The 27,251-nt window shown below is 39.6% G+C and overlaps 1 protein-coding gene across 2 annotated transcripts in view; it reads left to right on the top strand.

Annotated features, from left to right (window-relative positions):
* The window catches only part of AGBL1 (AGBL carboxypeptidase 1), an 840,069-nt gene that overhangs the window by 726,518 nt on the left and 86,300 nt on the right, over window positions 1-27,251 (top strand). The window lies entirely within an intron of this gene.

Raw genomic sequence — 27,251 nt, 5'->3', positions numbered from 1 at the left:
ACCCTCCTCCATCACATGCAGCATGGTCATCAACCTGCTTCTCTCTTCCCACATTCTTTCTCCCCAAGATCAAAACTAAACATGGTGGTATTTCTAACAACACACATTTGTATTTTATTTTATTTTATTTTATTTTATTTTATTTTATTTTATTTTATTTTATTTCATTTCATTTCATTTCATTTCATTTCATTTCATTTCATTTCATTTCGTTTTTATTTTATTTTTAAAGCTTTTATTTTTAAGTAACCTCTGTACCCAACATGGGGCTCTAACTTAAAACCTCAAGATCAAGAGTTGCACGCTCCACCGACTAAGCCAGCCAGGCACCCCACCTGTATTTTAAAATGGAGTCATCCCCATCATGGTAAGACCTACTTCCGCCGCACTCCATGTTGACCAGGAAAGATAAATAACACTGGCAAGTGTAACCGGAGCAGAACACATCTTCCAGGAGAGATGATCTCTACATGGAGCTCAGTAATGCTGCCTATGAATGCAAAACCCCTGTAATTAGATCCTGGAAAAGAATGAACACATACTCTTGTTCATAGAATAGGCTTATGTGATGAGGGTTTTATTCTAGAGCAGGGCTTGGCAAACTTTTCCTGCAAAGAGTCAGTAAATATTTCCGGCTTTGCCTCTGTTCTCTCTTGCAACTATTCAACTCTGTTGTAGGACAAAAAGAGCCACAGATAATATGTGGATGAACAGGCATGTCTACATCCCAATAAAACTTTATTTACAAAATAAAGGCAGTGGGCCAGATTTGGCCTGTGGGCTATAGTTTGCAGGCACCTGTTCTAGAGAAGAGCTCTCTCTTCTCCATGAAGCCGCCCCTCCTTCCTATTAGGCCTCTTGCTCGCGGACCAGTGCTGGTGTCTCTCCCACTTCTCTTTCCCTGCTTTATCCTTTATCTTTCCATCTCCCTTCCCTCCTCCTCCCTTGGATTTCCTCTTCTATGTCCTTAATCTCTTGTAACTACATCTCTTCTAAAGCACTTGCTCACCTTTTGTACTAGAATGCTCCCCACCTTGGACCTGTGTACTACTGCACTTGTCTAAAGCTCTGTCATTGAGATTTTCTAAATTTGCCAGCAGTGCTGTATACATAGCAAGTGCTCCATAAGTGTGAGTTAATACACCCATGACACTGAGGTGTCTTGATCCTTCCTTTCCTGAATCTCTAAACCAGGTCTTCCACCCACAACCTGCACACGAGCTGTTTTGCAGGGGCACCTCATCACCTCTGTGTTAGGACTTGTCAGCATCAGGGGTGAGGGTGCAGCCTCGGGGAAGGCACACTCTGAGTCCCCGCCCCCGCCCAAAGAACAGTGCGCTGTCCCCCTGGTCACAGCCACACGGCTGGTCATGACTGGCGAACAAAGGAGCCCTGGCAGGAACTTGGGATAAGACACACAGGGAGCAAGGGTCTTTTGGGGAGGGTCCCAGAGGGCAGGTGGCCAGCCACAAGGCTCGAGAGGGAGGCGGTTCAGCCCAAGATTATGTCTGGCAGGAGGCAGCTTCTTTTTCTACATCCCCGCCCCCTTCATCCCGTCCTGGCTCCTCACCCCCTCCAGGAGAAGGGGCTCCTTCCCTCTGTTCTGCAGAATGATTGATTTTCACTTATGCCCATCTCGTTAGCCTGCCCACTATCAAGGTGGGGCTGAGGAAGGTGTCCGACTTCACAAGTCCCTGGGGGGGAGCACTCCTCTGATTGTTAAAGCGCTCAGGAGACCTCTGGTCACCTACTCCATATGGGCTTTTGGGGGAAAGACTTACCTGCTGAGTGTGCAGTCTTAGATGCCTGCTGTAGTTTTGGCTCCAGAGAAGGTACCGTCTGGAGCCTGGCCTGAGGCCAACTTGCCCCTCATCTGGCAGGTAAGACATTTCCTCCTCCCGCTTCTTCTTGGCTTCTTGCTAATTTCACTGATGCACCAAAGCATCCATTTTTAATCTAGCCAAATCAATTACAAATGTTACAGATTGTAATTACCCAAGGAACTCCTGAAAACTAATTAATACGCAATCCTCACAATAAATTACCTCTTTCCTTTGGCTCTATATTCCAGAAAACTCTTTTCTGAGGAGGCAGATAAAGAGTGTTGCTCAGGCCTGCCAGGGACAACCATCAGGCTGCTCTTTCTTTGGCTCTGTTGTGTGTTTTGGGGTATTTGTTAGAGGCGGCCCTGGGATCGGCTCTGAGCAGTGGTCACGTCACTTTTTACCACTTTGGTGGGAGTTAGGTTATCTGTAAGCCCTGTGCTCACAGGGAGGAGCTTTGGCTTACTTGGGGGAAAATCTCAGGGGGAGGCAATGGAAAGCAGAGCCAGGGGATTTTAGAGGGGAAAGCAAGGCACCATGTTCTCTTGGCCCTGGCGGTTCTCAGAGCCTCCTTCAGTAAGAGGGCCTGTCAGAGAAGAAACTCAAAAGTAGGCTTTGAAATTTGGTCTTTGTCTTTGTCTTTTCTTTCTTTCTTCCTTTCTTCCTTCCTTTCTTTTTTATTTTCTTTTGGAAACAACAGACAATGGAATCTTAAAGTTTGCTGAATCTCAGCTTTAGGTACCATGAAAGCCTTTCCCTTGACTGAAATGAAATAGGAAAGCAGATTCTAGAATTATGTCAATAATAAAAAACAGGAAATCAGCCCATTCACAGGACTCGGAGCCTTAAAGTTGTTCATGGGAGGTGTTATTTGTTAATATAATTATCTGTTACTATATAATTAGTGAATATTCATAAGTAATATCAAATCATTTGTTAATATAATTGTCAGGACAAAAGAAGAAACGGGAAGGAAAGTTGTAAACATTCTAAGCATGGAATCAGAGGATGGAGAAATTTTGAAGCAATTTGATGTGCCAGGAGGGCCAAGGATGGCTGACAAAAAGAAAAATGTTGTTTGAGTCTGAACAGTAATGTGGATGTTACTCTCCACGGTCCCCAGGGAGTCGTGACAGCGTGTGTCTCTGTGTACACAGTCGTGATATGTGTGTGTGTGTGTGTCTGTATGAGTGCATGTGTGTGGGTGGGGATAGGTTTGAATTGTGAGCAAGTGTGTGTGCTGTGGTGTATATATGGGTGTAGGCATGAGTGTGTGCACATGGACGTGTGCAGATGCGTAAATGCATGGGTGCACGTATGGGTGTAGGTGTGAGTACATGTGAACGTGAATGTGTGTGCACGTGGATGGGTGTGCATGTGTGGATGTATGTGTGCATGTGTGCATTTGCATGCATGTAGGTGGGCACGGGTATGCACATGTATGTAGAATGTACATGTATTCAAGTGCGTGTGTGTGTGTGCGTGTGTGTGTGTGTTGGGGGTACTGACACACTGGATCAGATAAGACCCTCATTACTGCTCCAGCCTCCACCTCTGTTTGTCTGCATAGCACACGTCTCATCGCAAATGCACATTGGACTGACCGTCTCCGCTACTAGGCAGGGCAGAGCAGGGGAGAGAAGGTGTGCGCTTCACCCCACACCCAGTGGCTGGCCCTGAGCCTGGCTCCTGGGGGTCACTGATTCCGCATGTGCTGAGCAGAGAAAGCTGCACACCACCCTGAGCAGAATGGGGGACCCTGGGTGTGCATGGCAGGCAGTCTCACCTTACTCCTTCCTCATCGGAAGTGCTAAGTTCAATTTTGCAGCTCTGGGAGCCTGGGTTTCGTTGCCTTTTGTGTTTTTTTGTTTGTTTATTTGTTTTTTAAAACAGAAATGTATTTCTTGAATTAGTATGGAATCTAACATAGAATCTAGAATAACTCCTACAGGCATAAGAAGAAAACGTTTTTAGAAATAATTCTTCCTGTTGGGAGGAAACTTCCCTCATGTAAATGCTCTCAGTTTCTTTTCCTGAAAGTCTCAGAGTCGTCCTGATGGCTCTCCACCCGTGTCTCACTCCACACATCCACCTGGGTGTTGCCAGTTTGGTTTGCAGATGATTCGGGAGCCGATCAACCTCTTCTTTTAGCCACTGCTCTTTCTGGAAACAGTCATTCTTTGTCCCCAGTATTCTCGCCAGAACATTCCAACTTCTCTTCCTGTTCCATTTTCCCTTCTCCATGCCACTCATCTTGCCAAGGTGACCTTCAGTGGAAAGATCTCGTTGTATTAAGTTCAAACATTGCCAGTATAGGACCTCTCGTGACCTCAAAAAATGGCCATTTGATGCAGTTCCACTGGTTGCCACCACGTTGCTTGCAAGCCTGTGGTAGCATCTGATGACAACAGTGTTTTGAGCGGACATCACTGTACTCCATTTCCTAATCACTTACTCGGAATTAAACATGCCAGTATGGTATTCCAGAACCTCATTTCCTATAGATGCTATTTGCTCGATAACAGAGAGTGAAGAACAGATATATACCATTATGATGCAGTGTTCAAATCAAATAATAAAACATACCAATGCCTACATTTAACGCCTCCCTGTATGATCAACTGAACTGTATCCATTCTGAAGTCAGTCCATGATTTCTTCCAGTACGGAATTGTCACCACCTCAGTGCCACTCCTGATGCTACTAGTTATTAGCTGAAGGACCTTAGACAAATCACCTAACCTTTTTGAGATTTACTTTTCTTATATAAAAATTAGACATTTTTTAAAAAATTTATTAAAAAAAATTTTTTTTAATGTTTATTTACTTTTGAGAGAGAGAGAGAGAGAGAGAGAGAGACAGAGGGCAAGTGGGGGAGGGGCAGGGAGAGAGGGAGACACAGAATCCGAATCAGGCTCCAGGTTCCAAGCTGTCGGCACAGAGCCCGACACGGGGCTCGAACTCATGAACCCATGAGGTCATGACCTGAATGAAGTCGGACGCCCAACCGACAGAGTCACCCTGGCGCCCCAAGAATTAGACACATTAATGGCACTTAACTCATTGGGCTTTTCTGACAATTCAATGAATAGTGTATATAAAGTATTAAATATGGTGACTACCACCTGATAAGTCCTCTCTGAAGTATGTCTGCCATAGCCCTTCCAGATCAATGCAAGGCCAGTTCTATTAGGATCACATTCTTCTGCTCCCTTGTGATACTTCTACGGCTAAATGGCAAATCTCTGGGGGCATTTTCTCCAAGTCCCCCTAAGTCTGAGAAGAGAGAGAGAACTTTCCATAAATTCATATATGCTTAATGGGAGTCCTACCCCCTCCTCTGTTTTTTTCCTTAACCTATTCCTTGTGGAAATCTTACTACATTTTTCTTACACTTATATATGAGTTTATGTGAAGAGATTTTAAATAGATTTTTTTAATATTTGAGTGATTATTGCCAGGGATGTGAATCCCAAAATGAATTGAGGCGAGTTGCTAAGTTGCTTGGTAGTTAATAATTCTTGCTTCATTTTATGAGAAAATATTGGTATTGCAGTAAGTTTTTAAATAGCACATATAATTATACCCTCATTAATGATGTCAAATATTATTATTTAATACATTGCTCCAATTAATTATGTTTTTTAAATTAAACAGCTAATCTCTAACAAGTTATATTTAAATAATTATGTCTAATGCTAATGGGATAAAGAGTGTGCTCCAGCACCTTCTTTATAAATACAAAATAAGATGACCTATAAAATTAAGTCTGACTCCGTTTCCTTGGCCTACCAGCCCCTCAGCTTCTGCCCTTGACTCCCAGTTTCATGTCCCCCCACTAACCACACAAAGCTTATCCTTCCAACACCCTGAAGGGTTTACAATCACTGTGCACTCTAACGCTGGTCTTTTTTTTTAATATTATTTATTTATTGTTATTATTATTTTTTTTTATTTTTTTTAATTTACATCCAAGTTAGTTAGCATACAGTGCTATAATGATTTCAGGAGTAGATTCCAGTGATTCATCCCTATGTATAACACCCAGTGCTCATCCCAACAAGTGTCCTCCTTAATGCCCCTTCCCCATTTAGCCCATCCCCCCCTCCCACAATCCCTCCAGTAACCCTCTGTTTGTTCTCCGTATTTAAGAATCTCTTATGTTTTGTCCCACTCCCTGTTTTTATATAATTTTTGCTTCCCTTCCCTTATGCTCATCTGTTTTGCATCGTAAAGTCCTCATATGTGTGAAGTCATATGATATTTGTCTTTCTCTGAGTGACTAATTTTGCTTGGCATAATCTTGTCCAGTTCCATCCACGTAGCTGCAAATGGCAAGATTTCATTCTTTTTGATTGCCGAGTAATACTCCATTGTATATGTATATATATATATATGTATGTATATACTATATATATATATATATATATATATATATATATATATATATACACACACACATACCACATCTTCTTTATACATTTATCCATCAATGGACATTTGGGCTCTTTCCATACTTGACTATTGTCGATAGCTCTAATGCTGGTCTTTATACGTGTTACTCTTCACCCTGAGGTATCCTCTCCTCCCTTTGCCTGGAGGAACTCATATGTTCTGCCCCAAGAGAAAGCTTCCACATTTCTCTTTCACAGACTTTCTTATTCCACCTACTGAGCTTGCAGGGTGCGTTGCCTGCTTCTCTGCTAGAACATTCACTGAACAACACTGTAGTTGAACTCAGTACATCTCCTCCCCACCCCCACTCCACTCCTGGGTTCTTCTGTACTCCCTTCCCAAGCAATAGCCCCCCAGTATACGGAAAGTAGATTAAAGGTTGTTTTTCTTCCCCTCCTTATTTTTTCTAAATTCATTTTTTAATGTTTATTTATTTTTGAGAGAGAGAGAGACAGAGGATGAACGGGGGAGGGGCAGAGAGACAGGGAGACACAGAATCTGTCAGCAGAGCCTGATGCAGGGCTCTAACCCACAAACCGCGAGATCATGACCTGAGCTGAAGTCAGACGCTCAACTGATTGAGCCACCCAGGTGCCCTGTTTTTTCTAAATTTATGAATACATAAATGAATAAAAGAAAATTCCTAGACAATCAGTAAATGTTCATTGAATGAATGGATGAAGTTAGTTAATAACCCTAAGAATTTTAGTGAGTTTAGGATTTGTACGACTTCAACTCATGGAAAAAAAAAAATCAGAAATCAAATATTTATATTGTAAAATCAGCTGTTAAAAAGAAATTATACAGACACCTGGATGGTTCAGTTGGTTGAGCATACAGCTCTTGATTTCGGTTCAGGTCGTGGTCTCACAGTTGTGGGATTGAGCCCCTGGTAGGGTTCCATGCTCAGCATGGAGCCTGCTTAAGATTCTGTCTCTCTTTCCCTTTGCTCCTCCCCTGCTTGCACTCAATCTCTCTCTCTCTCTCTCTCTCTCTCTCTCAAAAAAAAAAAAAAAAAAAAACCAGTATAAAGTAATGCCAACGTGTCAAATGAGGTAATTTCTTTAATGTATCTAGCAACATGTCTCTCAGTGAGCTTTCAAATACAGTAGATGTGTCTTATTATTCTTCTTATTGTCATTATTGCTATGTTAATCAGTAATTAGTAAGTAAAAATACTACCTGACATAACTTATGCTACCAGATGAAGCTAGAACATCTATGCAACAGTGCTATTTTCACTGACATTAAAGGAGCTTTTGAACAAAAATTATAATAATTTAGAAAATATAGTTTAATTATATATAATGTGTAAAATAACTTTACATATATATAATCTGCCCTTCGTTACAATTCTGTTACTACAATATCATGACTTTGTTAAGTGATATTTATTTACTCCTTCCTTGGGCCAAATTGCTATGACATATTATACTCACATTAAATTTTATTGAAATATATTGCATAATGTATTTTATTATGGTGTTTATAACAAATTATCACAGTCCCTCCTACAGCGATTTTATTTTGTGACTCCTTGTGACAACCTATTGAGTTGATATTTTAATATTCCAAAATAGGCCATATTAAACTTACAACTTTTGTTGTCACTTGAGCTTATAACTTTTTTTCATTAACCCAATTCAAACTGTCCCTAGTTAACTGCTCAGATCAAAATACTTCCTTGAAGGTCACCAGTCATGTTTATTGTAAAATTGATTGTATCAGTTAACACTCTACTGGTTAAATTCCCTTGGAATTGCATGTGGCATAAATTACTTCAGCGTGTTAGGGTCAGGGCAACCTCCCTCTGAAGTTACTGACAAGTGTCTCTCACAGACCTTACTAGAACACTCGATTTCTTAGCTGTCTGCTTGTACCAAATGAGAATCCATTGTAAACAACTCCTATCTTTTAAAATGTATATGATGTATGGAGTGGCGATCCTTTTTACCATCAAGAAGATAAATAACTAACATCATATAATACCTGATAATATGTGTACTTCCTACTTGTTCCACTTACCCTATGATTCCTCCCAGTGATGGTGGCACTCCCCTCCCGTGGCACTGGCACCCGGGATCACTCCATCTGACTGTCATATGACGTCATTATCAGGAAAAACACGTGGGGTCAAGTGATAGCCTGCAGGTAACTTGTAACCAGCATAGAATCAGGTGGCCACAAAATGGTGGCTTTCACCCCAGGCTTGATGGTAGGAGGCAGCATATAGGGCTCTCTGTTCTGAAACCAACAGCTTACTGGTTTTCTTCCTACAACTGAGATCAGAATGCATTGCTCTATAAACTCCTTGGAATCCCTGGGTGTTTCAGAAGGCAGGGAGATTGGATTGTGTTCTTACAACAAAAAGCCCTGTGTAAAGAATTCTTTTAGGCTATAACAATAGCAACATAAAATCCTTTTATCTGAAACCTGAGAGCCTGATAGAAACATAGAATTTGGGAGATAGCTCCCAAGATAACAAAATAGAGTCTTTAAATAGCAAATGCCGATTTTGTTTTTTCATATAGACTCTCCAACTTCTACCCCATCCTGCAAATTTTTGAACTTCTATCCATGTCTGCCTTTTTAATTTTTTTTAATGTTTATTTATGAATTTTGAGAGAGAGCAGGGGGAGGGCAGAGAGAGAGAGAGAGAGAGAGAGAGAGAGAGAGAGAATCCCTAGCAGGCTGCACGCTGTCAGCACAGAGCCTGATGCAGGGATCAAACACACACTGTGAGATCATGACCTGAGCAGAAACCAAGGCACTTATTAACCGACTGAGCCACCCAGGAGCCCCTGACTCTTTCATTTTAACTGTAAACACCTGACTCCAGTCCTTACGTTTCTAGGGCCGAGAGCACAAAGATCTGTCCATGGCAAGCCAACTAGAATCTCACATAAAAACACCAATTAAATCGAAGTTTTAGCAAATGATCTTGGAAAGAAGAGGTCCACTCTAGTACTGTCATTCTGCAATTTCAAAATTTTAAGTGAAATTTTCTTAAATACCTCGTCTCTTCAATTTCTGTGGATGGCCAGTAAAAAAAAAGAGACACATAGGATTATCCGTAGTCTGGGGCAGAGTGCATTTCCCTTGTGTTAAGAAAGGTTTGTTGTTTTTTTCTTCCTGCCATTTTTTAATCGGTATTTATTTTGAGCATTTTATGTGTATAAAGCAAGGAGCAAGAACGAGTTACACATTAATCTGAATCATTTCTTTGACCTCCAAAGGAAAGTTCAGTAAGTCAATGCACTGAAGTCAAATAAGTAATTATTTCTAGCCTGTGTAATGATGGAGTCTTTATCAAGTAAATAATATTTGGGCTTGATCTTCAGACGTATGGGGGTTTCCATTACCAGGGGTGTCCATTACCAGGACAGCACTGCAGGTAGAGTCCATGTGTTTCTCTGAGCCAATTCAGAGGCACAGCAAAGCCCCATATGGATTTGAGGAGAGCTGAGAGACCAACTTTAATGGAGGGATTACACAGGAGAATATAGTTTGAAAAGTGGGATAAAGAAATAAGTAGAGATCAGATTACAGAAGCTCCTTTTTCTCCCCAGGTATGTAATATCAAGTCTCTATAATAGAAGTATTGATATAAACCAAAACTCTATTAACTTAAGGGGTAGAGATAGCAACTGAGGTTTTCTGAGAGCTCACAAAGTGCCCGCTGTGAAAAGACTTTGCTTATAATATGTGTTTAAGATGTTGATACTAAGTAAAAAAAATAAAGTTTATATAAAGATTCTGCTTCATAAATGCAATTTAGTAAAACAAATAGAAATGATAAGATATATATATGAAAAGATATATATATATATATATATATATATATATATATATATATATATGTCTGTCTATCTGTCCATCCAGCTATTGATAGATCTATCTATTTATCTTGGGTCTCACTTTAAAACTGTTCCATCGGGGCGCCTGGGTGGCGCAGTCGGTTAAGCGGCCGACTTCGGCTCAGGTCATGATCTCGCGGTCCGTGAGTTTGAGCCCCGCGTCGGGCTCTGTGCTGACAGCTCGGAGCCTGGAGCCTGTTTCCGATTCTGTGTCTCCCTCTCTCTCTGCCCCTCCCCCGTTCATGCTCTGTCTCTCTCTGTCCCAAAAATAAATAAAAAACGTTGAAAAAAAATTTAAAAATAAAACTGTTCCATCATTTGTACCATAAATTAGAGCTTGTTTTAAAAAAAAAAAATTATGTTTTTATTTTTGAGAGAGAGAGACAGAGACAGAGACAGAGTACAACCTGGGGAGGTGCAGAGAAAGAGGGAGACACAGAAACCAAAGCAGGCTCCAGGCTCAGAGCCTGACACGGGGCTCAAGCTCACAAACTGCGAATTGTGACCTGAGCCGAAGTCAATGCTTAACTGACTGACCCAGCCAGGCTCCTCAAATCAGAGCTTTTTTTACTGAAGTGTATTTGACACAACATTGTGTATATTTAAGGGAATTTGACACATTTACATGTTGTAATATTATTGAATCACCTCCTTCTTTAACACTCACCTACCTAACCACTTAAAGCCACCTGTGTGACCTCAGACTTTACATTCACCCATGCTTTTGTTCAGCCAAGGCTCATTCCTCCAGGATTGCTAAAGCTTCTCCCTCAAGCTATATTCTGCTGTATTCTCATATAAGGCTTTCAGTTTCTAATATGTACCAGCATTCTGAGTTGAGAGAGAAGGAGGTATTTGTAGAAATGGGAATATCTCCTGAATCAAAGCTGTACAAGTCCTATAACACTGTCCCTTTGGAGACAGTTCCTGATGTTATACTTGAGCGTGCCATTTCCTTCACTTAGGATTCCCTGACATTGTTCCAGCAACCACTGCAGACTCTTCTGGCTACAGATGAATCTTACAATTTGGGTTGGATATCTTACAAGATACAGTGAGGTCTATGAAGCTCTTTATCATATCAAAGGACTCCTACAAATCTCCAGTTAAGTTAGTATGATTGAGGGGAGCTAAAAAAACTAGCAAAAAGAGAAAGCACGTCTCCCTCAGCCCTGGATAAAGGGATCTCAGCACAGAAGCATAGATTCACAATGATGTGGATAAACCCCCACATGTTGTAATGTCTCAACCACTTACTCTAAACCCTCTGGGGAAGAAACATAATAAAGAAGAGGAGTTTGGGGTTACAGTCTCTCACCACTCTTGCTACCTGTGCATGCCAAGGATATGAAAGATGGGGTACATCCTAGTGAGAGTCAAGATTTTGGAAAGCTGGATTTTTTTCCTTTGGGCTCAAGGAGTACATAATAACTTCAGTCCTGGGACCAGCAAGGGTAAGACAGCAACGTGGGCCGTGACCCATCCTTTCGCCACAGACTTTATCAGAGGGTCATCCTCGGTACCACACATGCTAACCAGCCACATGGATGTGTCTGTTGTATCAGAAGTGATCTCAACCGGAATTATATCTAGACTTATAGGTGTCAACAAATCTAGGAGAGAGTATGGTAACCAAAGGAGATCCAGACACAAAATGGCGTTTCCTGGGGATGGAAGGGAGTGGGGTGGTTCTAAGCCCCAGTAAAAGGGGATTTCCTCAGTGACCTCCACAGAGACATCCGTTGGCCTTGGGCATTATCGTCTGTTTCTTTACCCTTAATTTCCTTAAATGTGCTCATGCCTCAAGCTGCTTTAAAACTAGTATTCACTGTCTGTACCTCCAGCACTATTATTCACATGTCTTTTGTGAGTCATTAGGAGTCAAAACTGTTCACCAGAACATAAAATCATGTCAGAAAGGGAAAAATGTGGAGGAGTTAAAAAATGAGCACTTTCTGAAATGAGGGCAGTGCAGAATGGCATACGGCTTTCATTGGCCGAGAGCAATAAATGCGTACATTTCCAATGGGAGACCAACGATATATAAACATTTATAACATTAAGCGTTCGTTATAGAAATAAGTGCAGAGTGGCACTTAAGGAGATTTGTCTATAAAATTATGAGTCAGAACATAAATGCACAGATTACCTTTTAATTTTTCAAAAGATCAAAACCTATGTCCACATTTTTAAATTTCATTTGTTATTTGTTTTGTTTTTTCTGAGAAATCACCCCTGACCTTTCCCATCGCATGATTTATCCTTGATAATGTTGTTTACTTTATTTCCGGTAACCAGGCTTATTTACTTGTGGTTTGAAGCATATAAGAAAAGGAAAGTCCTTCTACCATAACATTTGAGTGGCAATACCCCTTAGCACAGAAAGTTGCACCAAACATTACACAGAAATCTAAGTGGTTTCGGCAAATGTGTACTTCTCTTAGATGTTCTGTTTTGTTTTGTTTTGTTTTTTTCCAGACAGTGAGAAAATGTTGTTTTTCAAGTTCTTGAAAGATAATGGTGAGTGTTAGAGCAGTGTAATTGAGTGAGACACAATCACAGTTTGATTGTTTGGTGCCACTGTAGAGTGGTTTTTTGGTTTTTGTTTTTGTTTGGTTTTGTTTGGTTTTGTTTGGCCATTGAAACTTCCACGGCCCCATGTGTTCCGCTGTTCAAGGGAATGTATCCAATGGCAACTATTTTAGCTTGCCTCATTATGTTGTAGCTCTTTAGTAGTCTTCCACAAATATTTGGGAGGGTGCACTTGGAGCTCTTCGATGAGAAAATACGGTGAGAATGGTGGAGAGCAGGTATGGGAGTGGGTAGTAGCCTGAGCTCCCATTATCATTCATTTCTGAAGTGGCAGACTGGCCCACAAACACCTTTGGTCAGTTGACATCAGGTCATAATGCTCTTGAGTTGGATACCTTTGTGGGTTAGTTCACGTCTCTAGATCACTTAGCTACGGAGTATGGCCAACCATGCACCACAGACCCCAACTCTGTTTTACTACCAACCAGATCAGTTTCTAACAAAAGGACTGAGCAAATGAATTGACTTGGCTCATGGTTCTTCATCAGCTGTTCTAGATGAAGACTTCAAAGTGCATGTCTGAAACCTCAGTGGATCCCTCAGAAATCTTCAGTCATACAGTTGCCAAATTTTTCAGCTCCTGACGATCCTCCACGGTGAACCAGCATCCTACATATTTTGGTTTTTTTCAGGCCACTTAAGTCAACTCACTTCTCATAGAAGTTATGAGAACTTAAGGGGGAAACACTTGCTGGCAACCTGGTTGAGCAAGTGTTACTAAACACCTCACAGGCCATCTCCATCACTCCATCTCTCTCGGTCTGTCCCCACTTTTGTTTTCATTCTTTCCTCACCCACTCTCATCCTGTTTTATTCGGCATTTCTACTTTTGTGAAGAATTTGGACCACATAGCCGACATCATCACAGATTCATTTGACCAGTAAGAAGTAGGACATTTATCACCACGACTTTTTGGTGAGAATGACATCGGACATTTTCTAGAACTCTAGACCACTTGACAGAGCCCATGGCTGATTTTGGCTGAATTAATATCTCCTCCCATTTCATCCTGAGGCAAAGTAGCTTGTATATGTCAGTATCTACTGATTAAATTGAAGGATACAGGAACCCTTGATCTTATCTGAATATCGGACATCTTCGTGCCATGTGTAGCTTTAAGATAATGAGAACATTTCCTAAACGCCCAAGGTCTCTCTTTTCCCAACTGTAAAATCGGAATCATAATATTGCCCCATAGATACACATATCTGAATGTATTTTAAGTGAAATGAAAGTAAATGCAAAGTATCTGGCACACAGTAGGTGATTAGCAGTGCTAATATTTTTTCCCTTTACCAATGGTGCCTAGTGCTTTACTCTGTATACAGGAAATTCTCCATTACTGGGTTTATTTTAATAAACAAATCCAAAAAAAAAAAAAAAGAGCCCAAATCCCAGGGAAATAATAAATTATATCCTTCCTCATATAAGTGTTGAATCGGTGACAGATTTCGTGATGCTGTGAAGAACTTGGCAAATGGGAAACTCTGGGGAATCATGCTAATTGTTCTGGGTGATGATGGATGGTGAGATATTCATACCGGGCATAATCCGTCTGTCTTTACGTGTTTACGTGTTATCAGCTAGGCTGCCCGTGTCTCTCCGACGGGGCACAGAATTCACACAGCTCTGCTCCTGAAGAAACTAAATAGAGGGTCAAGGACAAAAAGCCCAGTGTGAGCAGAGTGTCGAAATACTCCTCTGGGATGCATCCTCCCAGAGAATTCCATTGCATTTTCTCCTCGAAAAAGCCAGGATGCTACAGGGCTGCATTTTGAAGAGGCATTTGGTAGGGCTCAGCTTTTTCGGGAGGGTGGAGGGTGATGGGTGATGGGTGATAGGTAGTCTGGGGAGAACATGGAGGATGAGTGTAAGTGTTTGGAATCTTAAAAGTGTTCTCTTGCTTCTCAGTAGGTGGCTGCCTCTTGAGGTCTGGCATTCACCCAAGTCTTTAGCATTACCTCAGCATTTAAAGAGGAAACAAGTGAAAAGAGAATCCACAAAGCTGCATTTTAAGCAGCATCAACATAGAGGAATGCCACAGGCTGGGTTTTGGTCACCCTGTTAGCATGCAGAATTATTTTGCACTATGGAAAGCTGTCTCTTCCCAACCAAGAAAACAAACAAAACAAAAAAGGCAGAACTAATTAAGATCGTCATATCTCAATAAATATGCAAATGAAAAATCAAAACAAAGAAATTCTATCTATCACATCATAAATTTGCAAATTGCTGTACAGGCTGGCTTGGATGAATTGCAAGGGATGGAGACTTGTTAATGGCTTTGCTTAGAAACTATTTGCAAGCGGCATTTGTTGGGTTTATATTTGAGGAGGAAGATGATGAACCTCCCAGGATAAAAATATTTTCATGCCTTGTCTGCAAATGCTGTGGAAAGGAAAGGGGAATGAAAATTCCGGCAAGGTTTTGTGCTAGGAAATCTGCTTCCCCCTCATATCATTGCACAGAGAAAGCAGGTAAGATCCACTCTTGTAGGTGAAGACAGTGGAGTGCAGAGAAGGTAGATCCCTGTTTCTCACTTGATCTTTGAAGCCAGGATTCAAAGCTGTGCTTCTTTGACTCCGGGTTTATGTTTTATGTCTGATTTACATTTTCCCTACTGTATCACAGGATTCTCCAACACCATCCAAAGTGACTTTTGAATGTGTGTCCCCAGGCTATCAAAAGCATCCTGGTGAAAAGGAAGAAATAAAATCACTTTTCAGGTGTTTTCTCCATACATTTCCCACATCTGGGTATGAAGGAGCAGCCTCCTGGGGCACCTGGGGGGCTCAGTTGGTTAAGCATCTGACTTAAGCTCAGGTCATGATCTCACTGTTTGTGGGTTTGAGCCCCGTGTCAGACTGAGCTGAGGTTGTGGAGTCCACTTGGGATTCTCTCTCTGTCTCCTTCTCTCTCCCCACCTCCCCTGCTTGTGCTCTCTCTCTCTCTCTCAAAATAAACTTAAAAAAAAAAAAAAGCACCCTACTAATGGAAACAGTTTGATTTCTGCATAAAGTTAATTCCTTTTAGTTTTTAAATATACTTTTTAATGTTTTATTTATTGTTGAGAAAGTGAGGCAGAGCACAGAGCGCGAGCAGGGGAGGGGAGAGCGAGACAGGGAGACACGGAATCCAAAGCAGGCTCCAGGCTCTGAGCTGTCAGAACAGAACTCCACACAGGGCTCAAACTCACAAACCACAAGATCATGATCTGAGCCGAAGTCGGACCCTCAACTGACTGTGCCACCCAGGCGCCCCAGTTCCTTTTATTTATATTTAATGTAAGTTGGATATTGTGATTCTTTCTTGTTGAATTCATCAGTTTGGGAAAATGAGAGAAAGAGAGAAGGAGCTAAGGTAGTTGAATCTGTAAGCTGCAGAGAGAGCAACTCTTGATGATGTTGGCAGCTTCATTTTGGAAACTCAAGCCTGCTCCCCGCCATGTAGAATGCTGCCTGCCCTTAGAAGGTTCTCCCTGGACGCCAGGGCTCTATTTACTATTCTGATGTGCTGGGCTAACATTAGGGTGAGGCTCTTTAGGAGGGTGAAGAATTGCCTGGAAGGAGCAAACAGCTAATGAGAGGGGGCCAGTGTGCCACTGCCTTGGGCATGAGGACAGTGCTACTAGCAGTCTGGCAATTAGCCAAAGGTCAACACACGTAGAATCGTTTATTAACACTGACAGGAATATTAGACAGTAATGTCAGCCACACGTCAGAGAGAGTGGTCCCACTAGGTGCTTGTATAAGAGAAAGAAAGGAGAGTGGTCACTGTTCTTGGCCAAGATTTCAAAGAAGAGATGGGATGCCAGCTTTGCCTTCAAGATGAGATAGATAGGCTGAGACGTCAAGGATGACTTTACTAGCATTTTACGAGGCGTGAGCAATTTTATCCAAAGGAAATAAGATAATGGACTGAGCAGTGGAAGGATATATATAGCAACCCTGACTGACCCCTTGCAGGGACACCTGCCACTAGCAATTTATCTTCTCTATCTATCCCCTTTCCTCCCTCCTGCCCTCCCTCCCTCCCTCCCTCCCCTCTTCCTTCCCTCCCTTCTTCCCCCCTCTCTCCTTCCTTCCTTCCCTCCCCCTTCCTTCCCTTCCTTCTGCCTCCCTCCCTCCCCCTTCCTTCCCTCCCTCCTTCCTCTTTCCCTCTCTCCCTCATTCCTCCCTCCCTCCCCTCTTCCTTCCCTCCCTCCTTTCTTCCTCCTTCCCCCCTTCCTTCCTTCCCTCTTTCTCTCTTTACTTTCTTTCCTTTTTTTCTTTATATCTTTCCCTACTTTTTTCTCCCAAATTTTCTTTTATCTTTTTATTTTTTTTTTTATTTATTTTTTTTTTTTTAAATTTTTTTTTTTCAACATTTTTTATTTTATTTTTGGGACAGAGAGAGACAGAGCATGAACGGGGGAGGGGCAGAGAGAGAGGGAGACACAGAATCGGAAACAGGCTCCAGGCTCCGAGCCATCGGCCCAGAGCCTGACGCGGGGCTCGAACTCACGGACCGCGAGATCGTGACCTGGCTGAAGTCGGACGCTTAACCGACTGCGCCACCCAGGCGCCCCTCTTTTATCTTTTTAGATTAAAAACATTTTAATATCATTTTTCTCACTAAAATAATCATTTATGGCATATGTATATATAAATAATATTATAATATAATAATATAATATATAATATAATATAATATAATATAATATAATATAATATAATATATAGTAGAAAATGTAGAATCCATGGAGGATCTCTCACTCGTTCAGGGAACTCCAAGGCCAGGGTGGAAAGTGTCAAACGTCACTTCTACTCACACTCTCTTGGTCACTATTTTAAGTCACTCTATTCTTACTGTTGAAATGTAACCAAGGTCAGACTGTAGGAGCATATTTTTCGTATGATCCCATGTTTAGCAACTGTTTTTTTACAACTCATTTCTCAAGCTTATTTCTTCCTTATGAATTTAGTTTCCTCCTTACAGAAGTATACACATTAGTCGTTCCTTCAGTGATGATCCATGTGTGGGAAAATGTATTTATTTTGCCCTCATTTACAAAAAATAAAGGTTTTTTTTTTTTTTTTTTTTTTTTTTATGTTTTAGTCTGTAATTGCAGCTTGGGGTTTGTTTTCCCTCAGCATTCTGAAGACATTAATTCATTGTTTGGTGTTGTTTTGTTTTTTTCTGGCTAGGTGTAACATTGCTGTCACTTTTTAAACTTTTTAAAATTAAATTTTGTAGTTTGGAGTAGATTTAGGTTTATAGGAAAGCTGCCAGGATATCACAGAGTTCTCTTTACCTAGTTCCCCACTTTATTTGTGTTTTAATGGGAAATCTGTTGCTTTACATGTCATTCATTTAAGGGCAATAGGTCTTTTCTTTCCCGATTTCTCTTATTTGCTCTTTCTTTCTTGGTATTCATCCTGACGTGCATAATTTTGGATTTCATATTGTTTCTTAAATTTTCCTGCTTTCCAGAGTATTTCTTCAATTTGAGAGCCACCATCTTCCAACTATTATGTTTTTGAAGATTGCCCCTTACCGATTTAACCTAAACCCCCCGTATACATCTACCTTCTTGTTTATGAATTCTCTGTTTAACTGTGTCTTTTGTGTTGTTGAACTGTTCCATCGAGCTGTTTATTGTATATTTTTTCTTCTAGAGGTAATCTGTTCAATTTCCACATTTGCCTTTTTTTTTTTTTCCAAAAGAATATAATTCTTTCATTATGCTTCCGGAACTTATTCTAATCCCTTAATCATTTAAAAAAAATTAATGTTTACTTATTTTTGAGAGAGAGACAGAGTACAAGCATAGGAGGGGCAGAGAGAGAGGGAGACCCAGAATCCGAAGCAGGCTCAAGGCTCTGAGCTGTCAGCACAGACCCCAATGTGGGGCTCCAACTCAGGATCGGTGAGATCATGACCTGAGCCAAAGTCAGACACGACAGCTGAGCCACCCAGCTGCTCCTGCTAATTATTTTATCTTATTTTATTTTTTTAATGTTAATTTATTTTTGAGAGAGAGAGAGAGAGAGAGAGAGTGAGTGGGGGAGGAGCAGAGAAAGAGGGAGACACAGAATCTGAAACAGGCTCCAGGCTTCGAGGTGTCAGCACAGAGCCCGCCGTGGAGCTAGAACTCGGGACCAGAGATATCATGACCTAGGCCAAAGCAGTCACCCAACAGGCTGAGCCACCCAGGTGTCCCAGCCCGCTTATCATTTTAAATATCCTTATTCTGTAGCCTCTTCCCAGATCGTCATATTATTTCAGGTTTGTGGATATCTGCTTATGCTGCTTTTTTATTGCTGCTGATTCTTGCTTAAAGTGAATTAATTATTTCCTTACGTGATCTGTAATTTTGTATTGGCATTCACCTTGGGCAGGCTATATCCTTCACCTCCTCCAATGGGAGCTCCATGTACTTAGGCTTTTGAAAGAATATCTACATGGTCATTTTATGTTTGTTTCTCATGAGGGCCTTAGGGTTTCAGCAACCAGAATCATTCTGTTTATACTCAAAGTACAATTTGGGGGGCCCAAATCTTTCATGTTATCTGTATTCTTTATTCATCAAGTTGTTCCCCCTTTCAGTAATTGAGCTTTCCAATTATTACTTTGTTAACATTACTTTCTTAAATTTAAGCCTCTATTTCTTGTTTTTATTTTTGAATTTCATATATGCCCTATCGAGTCACCCTGTAAATGATCAATGATTCTGATTTGGATTTCTTTTCCAATTCATACATCATTTTTATTTGTATTAGTTGTAACATCGTTTTTACATTGGCAAGATTTATAACATTTATATTCTGTTTTATAAACATCACTTCCAGATCAGCCTTATATATTTAACGTAGCTGTATGCTCATCAACATTTTTCTGACCATGTCTTTCTCATTTCTGAGATCTTTATTCTGTTTCATCTTTGAGTTGCTTAGACTTTCTCACATAAAGTCCTCCCCTAGCCCAACCTTCACATCTGTAAGGAAAACACATAGCTTTAGGTTTCTTGAGGTCTTGCGTGTTTTCTGATGTCTTTCTTTTGCAAAATCTCTTGGCTTTTTATAAAATGCAAAATTATAAGTCCTCCTAGTGGTTGAGTTGCTTTTTTGCTTTGGTCAAATATAAGTTTTATACTTTGGTCAAAAATAAATTGGATAGATTATTAAAATTAGTTGGTAGATTATTAAATCTACCTGTATGGATAGATTTCTGAATTCTCGGTCCTATTTTGTTGATCTGTGTGTCTATCACTCTGCCAGAAGCATACAGTCTTGATTAGCTATAGCTATACAATATGTCCTGAAATTGAATGGAGTGATTCCTCCTTCCTACTTTATTTTTGTTTTCAAAATTGTTTTAGCTGTTTCCTTGGCCTTTCCACACGGATTTTTGCATTACATTTTCTATATCCACAGAAGTATTTTTGGAATTTTGTTAAGACTGCATTATGTTTGTGTGTCATTTCAGGGAAAATTGCCATCTTTGCAATGTTGAGTCTTCTAAGCCATGTCCATTCCTCCATTTATTAAATCTTCTTGGATTTCTGTCATCAGCTTTTTGCATTTCTTAGCATACAAGTCTGGGATGTGTTTTGTTCTATTAACGCCTAGATGTTTCAGTTTTGTTTAGTGGTTATAAAAGTCTGGTGATTTTAAAATGTTCATTGTTACTACTATAGTTGATTTTTGAATGTTGATATTGTTACCTATGACCTCATGACCTCACTTATAGTTCCAGAGGTTATTTTTTGCTTCTTTCATAGTTTTTGTTTTTGTACATTCCCCAAATGGCAGATAGTTACATTTCTCGCTTTCCTACCTGTACACCTTTATATTCTCTCCCTGCCTCACTGAGCTGACTAAAGATTCTACCACTCTGTTGAAAGGCAATGATGACATTAGACATCTTGACTTGTTCCTAATCATAGGAAAGAGCATTCAGTTTTTCACTGTTAAGTATAATAGATGTAGGTTTTCATATGAGTTCTTTATCAAGGCCAGGAAGTCCCCCTTTATGACTATCTATTCTTGGAGTTCTCCCTAAACGGGTGTTTAATTTTGTCAGATGATTTTTCTGCATAAATTTATATGATCGTGTGATTTTCTTCATTAGTCTATTAATGTATGGCTTCCACTGATTGATTTTTTTAATATTGAACCCGTCTTGAATCCCTGGAATTAACTCTACTGGGTCAGGGTGTGTCATTCTTTTTTTATATAATGCTGAACTCAATTTGCTAATAGTTTGTTAAGGATTTATATTCATAATGGATATTTGTCTGTAGTTTTCTTTCTTTCTTTTCAGTGTCTTTATCTAATTTTAGTATCAGGGTAATACTTGACTCATAAATGAATAGGAAGTGTTCTCTCTCCTCTTATTTTCTGGAAAAGATTGTGTAGAATTGGTGTTAATTCTTTTTTAATCATGTTGTAGAATTCTCCAGTGAAAATATCTGGGCCTAGGCTTAGAGATTTCTTTTTTGAGAGTTTTAAATTATAAATTCAATTTTCTTAATAGTTATGGAACTATTCAAGTGAACTATTTCATAGTAGGTGAATTGTTGTAGTTTTTACTTTTTGAGGAATTGGTCCATACAATCTACATTGTCAAATTTATGTGCATAGAGTTTTTTGTGGTATTCCCTTATCCTTTTGATGGCTGCAGAATCTGAAGTGATAGTCCTCTTTCATTTTTGATATTGGTATTTAGTGCTTCCTTGTTCTTTTCTTTGTTAGGCTTGTTAGAGGTTAGTCAATTTTATAGATTTTTTTCCAAACAGTCAGCTCTTTTTCTCATTGATTTTCCCTATTGTTTTTCTGTTTCAATTACATTGGTTTCTATTTTTTTATTATTTCTGTCCTTGTTTTCTACCTGCTTTGGGTTTATTTTGCACTTATAGTTTCTACTTCCTGAGATAGTAGATTTTTGATTTTAGACTTTTCTAAGGTAAACATTTACTGCTATAAATTTCCCTCTCACCATGGCTCTATGTCTCACAGATTTTGATAGGTTATATTTGCAATTTCATTCAATTCAATGTATTTTTTTTTTCTTTCCCTTGAAATATCCTATTTGACCTTCTGCATTATTTAGTGGTGTTTTTACTTACTTTCCAAGTGTTTGGGAACTTTCCTTTTATCTTTCTGTTTTCAATTTCTGGCTTAATTCCATTGTGGTCAGTTAATACACTCTGTACAATTTTGCTCCTTTTAAATTTATTGAGCTTTATGTAGAGTTGAGGATATGTTCCATATGGGTATATATTCCATGTGCATTGGAAAGGAATATGTGTTCTGCTGTTTAGGGGTGAAGTATTTTATTAACGTCAGTTATAGCTTGTTGGTTGACAGTGTTGTTGCTGATTTTCTGTCTAGTTGTTTAGTCAACCATTGAGAAAGGAATTTTGGAGTCTTGAGCTATAATTATAGATTTGTTTAATTCTCCTTTCAGTTCTATCAGTTTTTGCTTCACATATTTATGCAACTTTGTTTGGTGTATACACATTTTTATGGACATTTTTATCATCATATACCCCTATGCCCATGGTTATTTCCTTTACTCTGACAGCACCTTATCTGATATTAATAGAGCCACTCCTACTTTTTTTTTATTAATATTTGTATGGAATATCTTTTCCATTCTTTCACTTACAGTGTACCTATGTCATTATACTTTAAGTGATTTATTATAGACAGCATATGGTTTCATCACATTTTTAATCCACTCTGACAATCTCGCTTAATTGGTGTATTTCAACATTTACATTTAATGTTATTGGTATGTTAGGGCTAAGATTTCCATTTATTGTTTCTCTATTTGTACTTTCTCTCTTTTTTTTTTTATCTCTGTTTTCTTTCTCCTGTCTTCTGTGAATGGATATTTTTTACAATTCCATTTTAATTTATCTATAGGTGCTTGAGTGTATCTCTACGTATAACATTTTTTGTTCTGAAAATACGACATTATATACACACAAATTGTTACGATCAACTGGTGTCACATTGTTACCAGTTCAAGCAAACTGTACAAAACTTACCTCCCTGTACCTTCTTTGCCCCCCATTTGTCATATAATGATCTTCAATATTTATATAATACAAGGAGAACATGTCACACAAGTTGACAATGTTATGTTGTCAAACAAAGAGGAAAAGAGAAACCTTTTGTATTTATCCATATTTTTCCTCTTTTGATGTTCTTTCCTTATTCCTCGTGTTCTAAAATTTCTTCTTTTATTATTTTATTTCTGTTTAGAGTATTCCCTTTAGCCATTCTTACAGGGTGGGTCTGTCATCAACAGATTCTCAAAACTTTACTTCCTATAAGAATGCCTTTAATTTTCCCTTCATTGTTGGATTTTTTTTTTTCTGATTTCAGCATTCTAGGCTGATAGTTCTTTTCTTTCAGCCTTGAAGAATGAGTGTGCCATTTTCTTCTAGTGTCTATGATTTCTGAAGAGAACTCTGCTGCCATTCAAATATTTTTTTTTCTTTAGTGTCATTTCCCTATGTTTCTCACTGCCTCTGAGATTTTTGACGTGCCTTTGTTTTTCAGAAGGTTGGTGGTAATTTGTCTTGGTGTGGATATTTTTGAGTTTATCTGTCTGGGGTTTCACAGCTTCTTGTACTTGTAAGCTTATGTCTTTTGCCAAATTTAAGAAATTTTCAACCATTACTTTGAATATATTTTCAGATTTTCTTCTTTTTGAGACTCTGATGGAATGAATGTTAGATCTTTTGTTACAGTGCACAGGGTCTTAGTGTCCTGCTCGTTGGTTTAGTCTATTTTCACTAATGTACAGATTGAGTAATTTCTATTGTTTTATTTTCAAGTCCACCAAATCCTTCCCCTGTCTCTTCGATTCTGCTGTTAAGTCCATCTGCTGAATTTTTTATTCATTTATTTATTTTTATTTTTCAATTTTCAACTTTCCATCTGATTCTCCTCTATGCCTTATATTTCTTTGCAACACTTTCTATTTCTTTGCCATATTTTACATTTCTGTTATTGTACACTTTGCACTTCTAAAATTTAATTTGATTTTTTTATATTTTGTTTACATTATATATCATATATACATATATGTGTGTATGTATATATAATATAATATAATTATATTACAATTATATATTATATATTATAATATATATTATAGATATTTATTATAATATATATATATATCTGTGATTTTCTATTTCTTTACTGAGGCATTATATTTATTTTCATGTATATCCATCATTCTCAGTGGAGCACTTGTGTGATGTCTGCTTTAAAATCCTCACTGGATGATTCTCTGTCATGTTGGTGTTTGTATCTATTGGTTGTCCTGATTCTTGGTGTGATGAATAATTTTATATTGAAACCTTGACATTTTGAATATTATGCTATAAGACTAAGATTTTATTTGAATCTTCTGTTTAAACTGGTCTCCTCTGGCACAACCCAGATAGGAGAAGAAGGGACTTTGTACAGCCAAGTGGGGGTGAAAGTCTAGGTACCCCATTTAGCCACATTGACACCTTGCATGAGAGGGCCCCTTGTTACTACTGGGCAGTGGGGAGAGTTTCAGGTCCCCTCTAGTCCTTCACTAATATCACTCTGGATCACAGGGGCAAGAGGGCCCTTCTGCTGCCCTCCACTGGCATTGGTGGGGTTAGTCTTGTTACTAACAGTTGTGCATGGAAGTCCAGGCTCCCCCATGGCCTCCAGTGGTATTGATGGGTAAGGGACCTCACTACTGGGCACTAGGAATGAAAGCTCTGGCTCCCTATTCTACCCACTCTTATGCCTCAGCTTGGGAGAAAGGAAGGGATTGTGGGCACCTTGTTACAGTCTAGTGGGAGTAGAAGTCTAGGCTCCCTGCTTCTCTTGGTGGGATGGGTGTGGGCCCACTGGTTTTTCAGTGGTGTTTGGCTCAAGTCAAGCTAGTATGGTTTAAACTGGTCTTTCTTGATAGACTTCCTCTTCCCTTACCATCTGGCTAGAGAGAACTAGCTCTTGGAGCTCTTTTTCTCCACACCTATTAGTATTTCCACATTGTCAGCTTGTCTAGCTCCAAGTCAGGGATGTAAGGGGCAAAGACAAAAGACAGGGAGATCACCACTGTATTATCCATTAGTCCTGAGACCTCATCTCGTCAACTTCCTTCCCTCCATATTTCATCCACATTTCAGACTCTTCTTATGTTTGTTTTAAAATATCCAGGATAATTTATGAGGAGGAAAAAAGAGAAGTCTTCTCTGTCTATACAGAAGAGGAAATCCCTCAATATGTAATTTGATTTTCTAATTTATTACAATACTTACCTTTTTTTTGGAAAATAAGTGAGAGACATGAAGTTTTTTAGGTCTTTGCATATATAAATTAAATATATATATATATATATATACATATATATATATATGTATGTATAATATCATATATGTATAAAATGTAATTTAACAATATATTATACGCTTATTTTATGTTATATATCTCAGTGACAAAAGAAACCACATTTGTTTGAAATCAGTAAAATCACTAATGTGATAATTATGGTGTAATTAGTATAGAAAATCTTTGAAAAAGAACTCAAATAAAAAGTAATTCCCCCAAAGATGGTCCAAAACATAGATGTTTCTACATACATACTTGCTCTATGTTCAATGTGGCAACTGTTTATTGTAGGTCTCAGCACACTGTAGACATTCTTTTTTTTTTTTTTCAACGTTTTTTATTTATTTTTGGGACAGAGAGAGAGACAGAGCATGAACGGGGGAGGGGCAGAGAGAGAGGGAGACACAGAATCGGAAACAGGCTCCAGGCTCCGAGCCATCAGCCCAGAGCCTGACGCGGGGCTCGAACTCACGGACCGCGAGATCGTGACCTGGCTGAAGTCGGACGCTCAACCGACTGCGCCACCCAGGCGCCCCACACTGTAGACATTCTATAGAATAATATAGAATGAGCAAACGATGTGGGCCTGATTCACAATAGGCCTGGAAACATTATTAAGGATAAAAAGAATTTAAGAATGTGAAGATTAGTATTTAAAAGAAGAAAATCTCAAAAAGATGAAGCCATCAAAGCAGTCATTCGGTGGAAATGAAGATGAGCTTTTAGAAATGATATATCACATTTTGTTGGATGCTGAGGAGTTGGAAATTCATTTTAGATATGAGAATTTGGCTACCTGAACAAAGTCTTGGAAAAACACTTAGTCCAGTGTGTTTGGAGGATCACAACCGGGACAGCCTGACAACTTGGCTGTGGTAGGAAAGGTCCAGGTCCATCAGTGACCAGAGCAGACCCCGCAGTGGAGGCAAGATAGGCCCTCGTTAGAGGAAGACTGACCCTGTAGTTCACTCATGGACTCCTGCCAACAGGACCCTGGAGAGAACATCCCAACCATCAATACCATATTGCCATTAATAAGCAAGAAAGAGTCATTGCGAGTTCCTGCATTTGGAGTAGCACGATAAAAATGATGCCTCAGAGAAGTTACTAGCCGTGCCAGTCTGAATGGTTTTGCTGTAGTTATAACCCAGGTGTGAACCAACAAATCGCAATGTCCACCCTCCTGCAACACCATGTCTCGGTCTTCTTTCATGTCCAGGGTAGCACGGTGGAATTAACATTTGTTGATTGCTTTTACTTTGCAAGGCACTCTGCTAGATAGCATCTGTGTGCTTTCTGATTCAGTATTCACAACACCTCCTGAGGTGTTATTATTGACATTCTGTGAGACTGAGGGGTTTTCCAAGGTCTCATAGGCAGGATTTAAGCTCAGCCTCTTGACATTGTACAGAATGTCATCTCAGTCCCCGGTAGGGTGACAGTTGAGTCAAGGCAATCAGTTCTTGCTGACTTGAGCTCATGTTACAGTTGGGCAGCTCTTACCTTCCTTTACTCAGCTGCTTTATCACCCACAACTCTGCCTGTAAAATATGATAACAATTTAATGCTGTGGTGCTGTGGAAACACGGTTCATATTTCTTCCCTTTTCTCTCCATTCGGGCAATGTCCCACCAGACCTTCGGTTTAGGAAACTGAGGGCCTGGAGAGCATGGAAGCTGCTCCCATCAGTCAGTAGACAATTAAGAAACTGGACTCTGATTCATTTCCCAAGCTAACATGTAACTGTGCTGCTGATTACCCATTTTCATTGTTTATGGCAAGCCAGGTGGATGAACGGCTTTGCCTGATTTATGAAGTGCTTGCCTTCTATAAATCACAGAGTAGAAACCCAGCACGCTGTTAATCCTAATTGGTTAAGTCCTAAGTAGGGAGTGATTAGAAAGTCTTCAGGAAAGAAGGTACCTCATGCAAATGAGGTAGATACACCGTTCCTTGGGAGGAAATATCCCCTGCTCACAATATGTGGTCAAGGTTTGTTGTCCATCCCTGCTACCTCTTACTGGTCAACCCCTGCTGATCTTCCATTTGTGAATAAACTAACATAAAAGGGAGAGAAGGCAGATGATGGGAAGCACAAGCACAGTAGAAAAGGAATGCTGTCTGCCTACTTACTTACTCCCTCCTTTAT

Source organism: Neofelis nebulosa, chromosome 7 (assembly GCF_028018385.1).
Source record: "Neofelis nebulosa isolate mNeoNeb1 chromosome 7, mNeoNeb1.pri, whole genome shotgun sequence".
Taxonomy (NCBI): domain Eukaryota; kingdom Metazoa; phylum Chordata; class Mammalia; order Carnivora; family Felidae; genus Neofelis; species Neofelis nebulosa.
Note: the sequence above shows the minus strand (reverse complement) of the source record. Positions and strands in the feature narration are given on the sequence as shown.